This window comes from Berghia stephanieae, chromosome 4 (assembly GCF_034508935.2).
Source record: "Berghia stephanieae isolate SIO BIC M18660-M18661 chromosome 4, UCSD_Bste_1.3, whole genome shotgun sequence".
Lineage (NCBI taxonomy): Eukaryota > Metazoa > Mollusca > Gastropoda > Nudibranchia > Aeolidiidae > Berghia > Berghia stephanieae.
In genome coordinates, this window is record NC_088363.1 from 12,190,362 (window position 1) to 12,200,361 (window position 10,000).

At 37.3% G+C, this 10,000-nt stretch overlaps 1 protein-coding gene across 2 annotated transcripts in view; it reads right to left on the reverse strand.

Annotated features, from left to right (window-relative positions):
• The window catches only part of LOC144970031 (glycine receptor subunit alpha-2-like), a 190,755-nt gene extending 181,234 nt beyond the window's left edge, over positions 1 to 9,521 (reverse strand). Inside the window, exon 1 of one of the 2 annotated variants that reach the window (XM_078909212.1) lies at positions 9,368 to 9,521. The gene's annotated coding sequence lies outside the window, so the exon portion shown is untranslated. Of the gene's footprint in view, positions 1 to 9,159 lie in introns of both variants that reach the window. The other variant, XM_078909211.1, reaches the window with a different exon arrangement.
• Between the last annotated feature and the right edge of the window lie 479 nt (positions 9,522 to 10,000).

Sequence of the window (10,000 nt, forward strand, 5' to 3'; positions counted from 1 at the left end):
GGTAGAGCACTCGCTTCACGCTCAAAGGGACCGAGATCGATCCCGGGCGCAGGCGATATTTTTTTCTCACTCCCTTGACCACCCAGCAGTAATTGGGTAGATGGGTCTCTTAGATCTGGCATCATATCCAAAGGGTAGCAAGCAATTGCTATTGTCCGTTTTACGTTATAGAAACCGGGGTAAACTCCGACTCCATGGGCCTGATGGCTTGGAAGGACTTGTATATTTAAATATCCCGACTGCCCGGTTTGGATGTTATTTGACATCATTGTAGTGATATGTCCATGAGGTCGTTAAACTGTGAGTAGAAATTTGTAACCAACGGAAAAAGTCCTATTGTGTAGCTATGTGGTCTTGTCGTATAACACTCGCTTTCGGATCGGAAGGTGCTGGGTTCGAGCCTCGCTCGGCGCATAGTTGAGTCCTTGGAGAAGGCTCTTTACTCACATTCTCTCACCGTACTCAGGTGTAAAATGAGTACATGGTCGTTAACAACATAGTAATTTTACTTAATCCTTTTTATAGGACAAAGTACTTTTCGCCAGATATAAGATAAAATAAGATAGGATATATTTTATTGATCCTGAATGGAAATTATCATAAGGAAATGTTACACATCATTCATCGTTATATTTACACAGATGTGTACGCTGTCACGAATTAATTGATGAAAATAGGAAGCTATTTTAAAACAAAATAGATATCAAATATAATAAAATATTCATAAGATAAACAAAAGGTAAAAACAAGCTTTACAAATCGGACATGAAAGTGGTAGAATAGAATTATTGTATTAATGGATTTGTAATGTGGTCTAAATCGAATTTTGCAATTGGATTGGGGTCCAAGACGGGTGGATAAAAAGTAAAATATATTATATAATGACAAGAAATGAAGTGAGTAGGAAAGTGCCAGAAGACAACAGAGAATAAAAACTTCGCGGCGGCGATGGGGATCGAACCAGCGACCTTACTGGTAAGACTGGCCGCTGAGATCGTGACTCTATTATATGAGCTATAGATACACGACCTCCAAAAAAGTCGCTTCAAAAAGTAAAAAAGAGCATGACATTTTAATGTATAAATAAATAATAAATAATATAAATATAGCACCATGTATACATGAATAGATAAATAGATTTTAGAGCGAAGATAGTATCTTTCAAAATTCTCCTATAGCTCCATATTGTAATGACGCATAGTAATTGAGTTGCCTAACTGGTTCTAAACTATCGGAACAATGGCGGACGCCCTTATGAAGTACTACTCCGACGAGCATAAAAGTGTATCCAGAGGAGAAAAACATTATAAATCTGATCTTTTATACATCCTGATCACATGACATGTAACATGGTTCTAGCCAGCATGAAGAATAAAAAAACCGATTTTCTTTGTTTAAAACCAAGCTGCTGGTTGCTGGGCGGACGTGACATCAGACTATTGAATCAAATTGAATCCTATTACTGCCAGGTGGACAGAGGTGTCAGAAAAAGCTCTTTCTCGGCAGCATCCAGGATCTATCTCGATTCCTTTAAGAGTAAAGAGAATGCTCTATCCACTGAGCTATCGAGCCCCCCCCCCCCCACCTCCCTCCCCTGTCAGATCTATCTTACCAATACACAAAACTACGTGTATCCTTTATCGTTTCGAGTTTTCGTTGACAAAGTTTAGTGAGAACTAATCACCCAACAAGTGTCATCCAAATTTTACTCCATTCGATAAAAAACTATAGGATTGAGAAGTCGTAACATCACACCTCCTACACTTCTGGTTCAAAACTCCTTGAAAGTGTACTTCGGAGGACTAATAATGAATAGATTACATATTGAATCATAAGGTGGCATGACTATATTAGTAGCAAGACGTACAGACAGATTTTATAGATTACTGTAGGTATTTGTATGACCCGATGTAAATTATATTATTGTAGAATGAATGTAGATAAAGTGACCATAAAATAAAACAATGACGGTTTTGAATGTAAGTGTCCATTAAGTTCAACTAATTAATCTGATTAATTAATGTGTCAATTAATTAACCCTCACGTGACAATTCATTTCGCATCGTTTATTACCTTTGTACAAATTGGATTCAATAGTCTGATGTCACGTCGCCGAGCAACCATCATTTATTACCTTTGTACAAATTGAATTCAATAGTCTGATGTCACGTCGCCCAGCAACCATCGTTTATTGCCTTTGTGGGGCTTTCTGGTCTAGTGGTATAACACAATTCTCCGGGGGGGGGGGGGAAAGGGGGGAGAGGGGGGGAGGGGGGGGCAGCATGGCTAATCGGTGTGGTCTTTGCTTCTTACCCAAAAGGTATCTAATTTAACAGTCTGACCGCCGCAATATGTGACCTTGAGCAAGTCATCTCGCCTTTGCTCATTTTGCGGCGCTGCACTGCGGCTGGCGCCTTGGTCATTCCAGTCTTCCCTTGGTATAGACGCTAAAGTCATTCTTTCCCTTGGGAAGGAATTATGGGTTTGTTTGTTGTTTTGTTTGTTTGTTTGTTTTTGTTAGAATTCCGCTCTGTGTAATTATAAATAATTCCTAATTGCGCGGCTATGTGGTCTTGTGGTGTGACACTAGCTTTCGGATCGGAAGGTCGTTAACAGCGTTGTCTCTGTCCGAAAACATTATAATATCACCTAATAGGCGTCATGTCCCGTCCTATATTTTAAGTGTTGCTGTTGGTTAAGGACCTTCGTAAAGCGATATGAGCACGTTTAGTGGATATTTCGCTTTATAAAACGCTCTATTTTTTTTTTTTGATCGGGCGCTTGTTTATCGCAAAGGTTTTCCGACGGATCTAACAGACCCAGCGACCCAATCACTGGCTGGTTGATGGGATCGATGTCAGTCTCTTTGCGTGTGAAGCTAGTGCTCTACCAACTGAGCTATCGAGACTCTCACTCTCCCACATTATAGTCTACAAGCTAACTGGAACTTGTGAAAATGGTTTGGTTATTTATTTATTTATTTATTTATTTATTTATTTATTTATTTATTTATTTATTTATTTGTATATTTATTTATTGATTATTTATTTATTTATTTATTTGTATATTTATTTATTGATTTATTTATTTATTTATTTATTTATTTATTTATTTGTTTGTTTGTTTGTTTATTTATTTATTTATTTATTTATTTATTTATTTATTTATTTATTTATTTAGTTGTTTATTTATTTATTTATTTATTCATTTATTTATTTATTTATTTATTTAACTATTTATTTATTCATTTATTTGTTTATTTAATTATTTATTTATTTATTTATTCAGTTATTTGTTTATTTAATTATTTATTTATTTATTTATTTATTTATTTGTTGATATCCCCTTACTGAACTGTCTGGACTTTTCTATTTATTGATGTCGATAGATTGTTTTGTTTCCCAGTGTTATTCGTCTTCCTTCTTTTCCTCACTCTTCCAATTACACGTATTCCTCCTCTTTCTACTTCTAACTCCTCCTACCCCTCTTCCTGCTCCTCCTCCTCCTCCTCTTCCTCCTCCTCTTTCCTCCTGCCCTTTTCTCGGAGAGAGAGAGAGGAAAGAAGAGAGAGAAAGAGAGGCCAAGAAAGAGAAAGAGAAAGAGGGAGAGAGAGAGAAAGAGAGGGAGAAAGAGAAAGAGAGAGAGAGAGAGATGAGAGAGAGAGAAGACAAAGACACAGAGAGAGAGGGGGGGAGAAGGAGAGAAAGAGACCAAAGAAACAGAGAGAGAGGGGGAGAGAGGAGAGAAAGAGAGAGCGAGAAAGAGAAAAAAGAAGGGGGAGAAGAGAGAAGAGAGGAGAGAGAATGGAGAGAGAGAGAGAGAGAGAGAAAGAGAGAGAGAGAGATAAAGAAAGACAGAGAGAGAGAGAGAGATCGAGAGAGAGGGAGAGACAAAGACACACACACACAGAGAGAGAGAGAGAGAGAGAGAGAGAGAGAGAGAGAGAGAGAGAGAAATATAACGTGTCTGAGAAGGTTGTGTAGAATGACAAACGAGATAGCCGTGTTGAAAACGACAGATCTGGCTTTAGGTCTTTTTCACGTCAAAACGTCTTTTTATAACATTATTTAAAAAAGAGAGATTGTGGGTAAAGAGCCTTTTCCAAGGACTCAACTAAGCGTCGAGCAAGACTCGAACTCAGGACCTTCCGATCCGAAAGCGAGTGTCATGCCACATAGCCGCACAAAATGATTTGACTCCAAATATCCATGAATCCAAATAACCCTGACCTGTCAAAAACAATTTAAACCCGAGACTTCCAAATATGTCATATGTGTAAGACAGTTTTATAAGTTGAGGGTTTTTTCTCATATAGAAGGAACGAAATTGACGTCACTCAGCTCTTTGTTATTGTTTTTAGACAGCCATTTTAATGATTATTTCCCACTAGATCGTATCAATCAGACTATAAATGATCAAGCTTACAAGTAGCTTTGTGTGTTAGTACGCGTTGTCCGCTGGAAGATGTGAGTATTTTATCCAAATGTATAGCATCAATAGGGGGCAGCGTAGCTCAGCGGTCCAGTCCTTGCTTCGTATCCGAAAGGCACCGAGTTCGAATACCCTCTGCGCTGTGTCACCTAGCCCTAGCTCAGTTTGAGGCGAAGCACTGAGGCTGACGCCTGGGTTATTCCTGCCATCCCTTGGAATAGACGCTAGAGACAAATTTCCCCTATGGGATGAATAAAGGAATTTTAATATGATATTTTGACTTGTGTTGAAAATGAAAAAAGTTATTTGTGAATGTAAACCAATGAACAGTGTTGCCCTTAGCGTCAACGTCGCCAAAATATGATTACATTGTTGTCCTATTGGAATGTGGGGAAATTCTACAACATCGATTTCAAGAAACAATTGTCTTTGTCTTAATATTTATATAATATTAAAAAGGGAAAATAGACGAAAATATGTATAATCGTATTATTATTATTATTATTATTATTATTATTATTATTATTATTATTATTATTATTATTATTTTATTATTATATTATTATTATTATTATTTTATTATATTATTATTATTATTGTTATCATTATTATTACTATTATCATCATCATCATCATCATCATCATCATCATCATCATCATCATCATCATCATTATCATCATCGTCGTCGTCGTCGTCATCATTTTTATTATTTATTAATATTATTGTTGTTATTATTATTATTATATATATTATTATTATTATTATTATTATTATTATTATTATTATTATTATTTTTTTTTTTTTTTTTTTTTTTTTTTTTATTGCATCCTTTTTTCGCTTTTCGCTTTTTGCTTTGTTTAATTTGTTACACAAATTTGCATTCATTCATCCATTCAAGGAACGGAACAACAAAACAAACCGCAAAAATTCACCGAGACATAACGCATAATTAAGAGCCTTCCTACAACACCAACGTGTTCAGATGATTACCAAATGCTGCCCAAAAATGAACATGTAATCCTGTTCCACCTCAGGACAGTCCACGATAATAAATAGACTTCAAAAGCATATGCACAGACGCTTGAAACAGACACAGCTTAGTACTACTCCAGCTACAGAGCTGCATAGGTCTCTTTGATTCAATAAATCTTGTGGAGAAGGAAAGTCTAGCTTCTTAGAACCATATTCAGGACTTTGGAGCATTTTTGGACCATGCTGAAGGCAAATTGTTTATTTCTAAAGCCATTTAAAGTGAATTTTTATTTATTTTTCCCCGTGGTAAATACGAATTTTTGAAATTTCAAGATGGCAGCTCCGAGAAAATACTCAACCCATAGAGAATAGATATGGCTCTCTGCAACTTTTCTACATTAAAAAAAAACTTTTCGGCTCACTAGAAGAACTCACAAAAGACGAGCACTTCTCTTCAACATCCTATAAAAACATATCAAAAGGGATAGAAGAAGAAGAAGAAGAGAAGAAGAAGAAGAAGAAGAAGAAGAAGAAGAAGAAGAAGAAGAAGAAGAAGAAGAAGAAGAAGAAGAAGAAGAAGAAGAAGAAGAAGAAGAAGAAGAAGAAGAAGAAGAAGAAGAAGAAGAAGAAGAAGAAGAAGAAAGAAGAAGAAGAAGAAGAAGAAGAAGAAGAAGAAGAAGAAGAAGAAGAAGAAGAAGAAGAAGAAGAGAAGAAGAAGAAGAAGAAGAAGAGAAGGAGAAGAAGAAGAAGAAGAGAAGGAGAAGGAGAAGAAGAAGAAGAAGAAGAAGAAGAAGAAGAAGAAGAAGAAGAAGAAGAAGAAGAAGAAGAAGAAGAAGAAGAAGAAGAAGAAGAAGAAGAAGAAGGGTCCCTGACCAACAGCAACACGTAACATCTAAGACGAGACATGACACCTGTTAGACGATATTATAATTTTTTCCGACATAGACAACGCTGTTAACGGCCAGGTACTCATCTTATACCTGAGTTCTTCTTCTGTGACAGACATCGGTGATCATGGTACGCCATTCATCTCTCTGATCAGATAACCTCAGAAAACTAATTTTACTCTTCTCTTTCGTTGTCATCCAGCTGTTCAAACTATTCAAATATGTTTTTCTTGGTCTACCTTTACTTTTTTTACATTCTATCTTTCCTGTGAGAGCAAAATGTTCAATACATTTACGTCGATTTAGGTAAGGTACACCTGAGTATGGTAAAATCACGTGGCCTATGAGTATTCTTTTAAAAGATCTCAACTAAGCGTCGCTCAGAGCGTGATTCGAACCCTGGGCCTTGTGGTCTGAAGGCGAATGCATACCACAAGACCACATAGCCGCACATTCAATCATTCACATATGACTCATGATGTTAACAGATAAATGGGTTAGCAAATTGTTTACTTTACCACATGCCGGATGTTGATGCTATGCCTTTAGTTAACATACTCACAACATCCGACAGTCGGATATAAACTGTACTAACATACAAACCTATGTATAACCTTAAACGTTTATAGTCTGATATAGTACAATTTTGTTAGAACTTAGAACTATTCATAAAAATGGCTGTCTCAAACAATAACAACGAGCTGAGTGACGTCAATTTCGTTCCATCTATTAGATTACCCTAATGACTTATACAGATAACAAAATTACGGCTACGTTTGAAATGACTTAATAGAATTAAATCATCCAACAGATAATACCGACAGCTGATTTCCGTCAACATTTGCCAGACAATTTACAAACCTGACAACGGAAACATTCCAAAAGAAATTCTTATCTTGAAGGCCAAAAAAAAAGGTAGATAGAGGATGGGTATGTAAATATTATTGCAACTCTTAAAGCTGGGGGGAAAAAAGATTTAAAAAATAAATATCTAGCATTTTAAGTTTATCTTTCTATTTAAGTCTGTGATTTTGATTGAAATCTCTTATTCAATTCTTCATTGATTTTTTTTTTAATTTTTTTTTTTTTTTTTGGGGGGGGGGAAGCTGAGGGGGAAGGGATTATTTGTTTTGTTTTGTTGGGCTTTTTATTTGGATGTTGTCTTTTTTGTTTCTTTGTTTTTCTTTTGATGATGTCTATTGTTTTGTTTTTGTTTTTATTTTTATATTTGGGGGGGGGGGGGGGTTGGTTTTGTTATTTGTTTGTTTTTTTTTTTTGGAGGGGGAGGGGGATCGATATCTGAAGGAAGATGGATGGAGAGCCACGAAAAAAGTAGGATCATTAATAGAAGATAAGGAAGACGAATATGTTTATCGCCGGTTGCGCTTGATAAATTATTACATAGATCTAGCTATATGGATTAGAAAAGATAAAATAAAAATATGCACTAAAATCAAATTATACACAACCCTTGTAAAATCCGTGCTTACATACAACTGCTGAACATGGGCACTGACTGGAACCGAAGATCAAAGATTAGACAGATTCCATAGAAAACAACTGAAAAGAGTCCTGAATACACGATACCCCATTAAAATAAGCAATAAAACACTGTATGAAAAATGCAATGAAAAACCCTTATCTATTCAAATTCTGGAGGCAAGATGGCAAGATTTTGGGCATATACTCAGAAGAGGTGAAGATATACTAGTTAATAAAGCCACGAATCCTTTTTTCACCCCATCCGGACACAAGAAATATCAAGGTAGGCCACCCACGTCAATTTACACTGTCCTCAATAGAGACCTAAAACGCCGTCAAAATAACAAAGTATTAAAATCAAAGGAAGACTTTATGAAATTAGCATCCACAGCAAAAGACTGTAGAATAAACTGACACAGACGATTAGAGAGGCAGCCGAGGCATCCCGATCGGATGAGAAAGCGAAAGGCCTTAAGTCAGTCAGTAAGTCAATCAGTCCTTCAGGGTTATAAGGCCCAAGAAATCGGAGTTTATCCCGGTTTCTATAAAAGGAACGAACTTGACGTCACTCAGCTCTTTGTTATTGTTTTTAGACAGCCATTTTAATGATTAATTCTCACTAAATCGTATCAATCAGACTACAAACGTTTAAGGTTACGAATTTTACCCAAACGCACAGCATCAATAGCGTGAAACAAACAATAGCAATTGCTTGCTACCCTTCTAATAGAACACTATTCCAATCTCCTTTTAGCCAGACCCAGCAGACCCAGCGACCCAATCACTGTCGAGTGGTCATGGGGGTCAGAAGAAGAAAAATATTTCGATTTCGCCCGGGATTGATCTCGGTTCCTTAGCATGTGAGGGGGTGTGCTTTACCAACTGAGCTAGAGGGGTCTTCATCGTCAAAATAATTTGGTACTTTAATGATATTTTCAAACATCCAACATATAGATAGAATGCGCTTGGCCAAGGAGTTCACAACATTGCCATCCGGAAGTATAACGGACCAACACACAAACTATGTGTAACCATGAACTTTTATAGTCTGGTTAATACAGTTTAGTGAGAACAACTCACAAACGCAGATGGCAAAAACAATAACAAAGGCCTGAGTGACGTCATCTGCATACTATCTATAGATAGACCGAAGTTGACGTCACTCGGGTAATTGTTATTGTTTTTTTTTGTTTTTGTTTTTTTTGCCATCTGCGTTTATGAGTAATTCTCACTAAACTGTATTAACCAGATGATAAACGTTCTAGGTTACACATAGTTTTGTGTGTTGGTCCGTTATACTTCCGGATGGCAATGTTAGTTGTGAGCTTCTTAGCCAAGCGCATACTATGTATATTTAAGTTCAAATCAAAAGGTCAGTATACATACCGTTTATAAGTATCGGTCCATTGAAGAGAAATAGGAAGAATGAATAATACAAACACAATCAATTCATTTCACATTCACTTCATCTCACCGCCCCGATACTGAATAGATAAATAAATAAATAAATAAGTAGATAAATAGATAGATAAATAAAAAGCTAATGAAACCGCAGATAAATAAAAGAGGCGAGAAAAGCCCTTTAACCAATTACAGATAATTAGTATTGACGATCCTCGCACAGAATCAAAACAGTCCCGTGTTTAAATTACATTAGCTCTCTCTTCTCTCTTCTGTCTTCTCTCTCTCTCTCTCTCTCTTCTCTTTCATACCAAGTCTCTTTTCCACTCGCTCACTCTCACTCACTCACAAAAGACGACGGACTAAACAGCCTCGCATGTGCATGTGTTATGTGTGGGTGAGTACACCCAACAAAACCACAATAACAAAAACACCCGCTCACGCACGCGATATTGTCAACATCTCGTGTTTAGCCCCGCAAGGGTTCTCTTGCGATGGGGGGGGGGGTTCTTTTTTCATTCTCCTTAGCCCCCCCCCCCCCCCCTTTCCCTTTCCCTTTAACCTCCTACCCCTCCCACATCCAACCACCCCCCCCCCTCCCCTCCCCCTACCTCCCCTCCCCCTCACCTCCCACCCCCCCCCCCCCCCCCCCCGCCTCATACATATTCTTCAGATACCTTTCACTCTGTCCATCTGCAGTTCGATCCCAGGTATTGTCATATGAACCATCAATAGCCCCCCTCCCCTCTCTCTCTCTCTCCCCCTCTCCCTCCTCTCTCTCTCTCTCTCTCTCTCTCTCTCTCTCTCTCTCTCGCTCGCTCGCTCT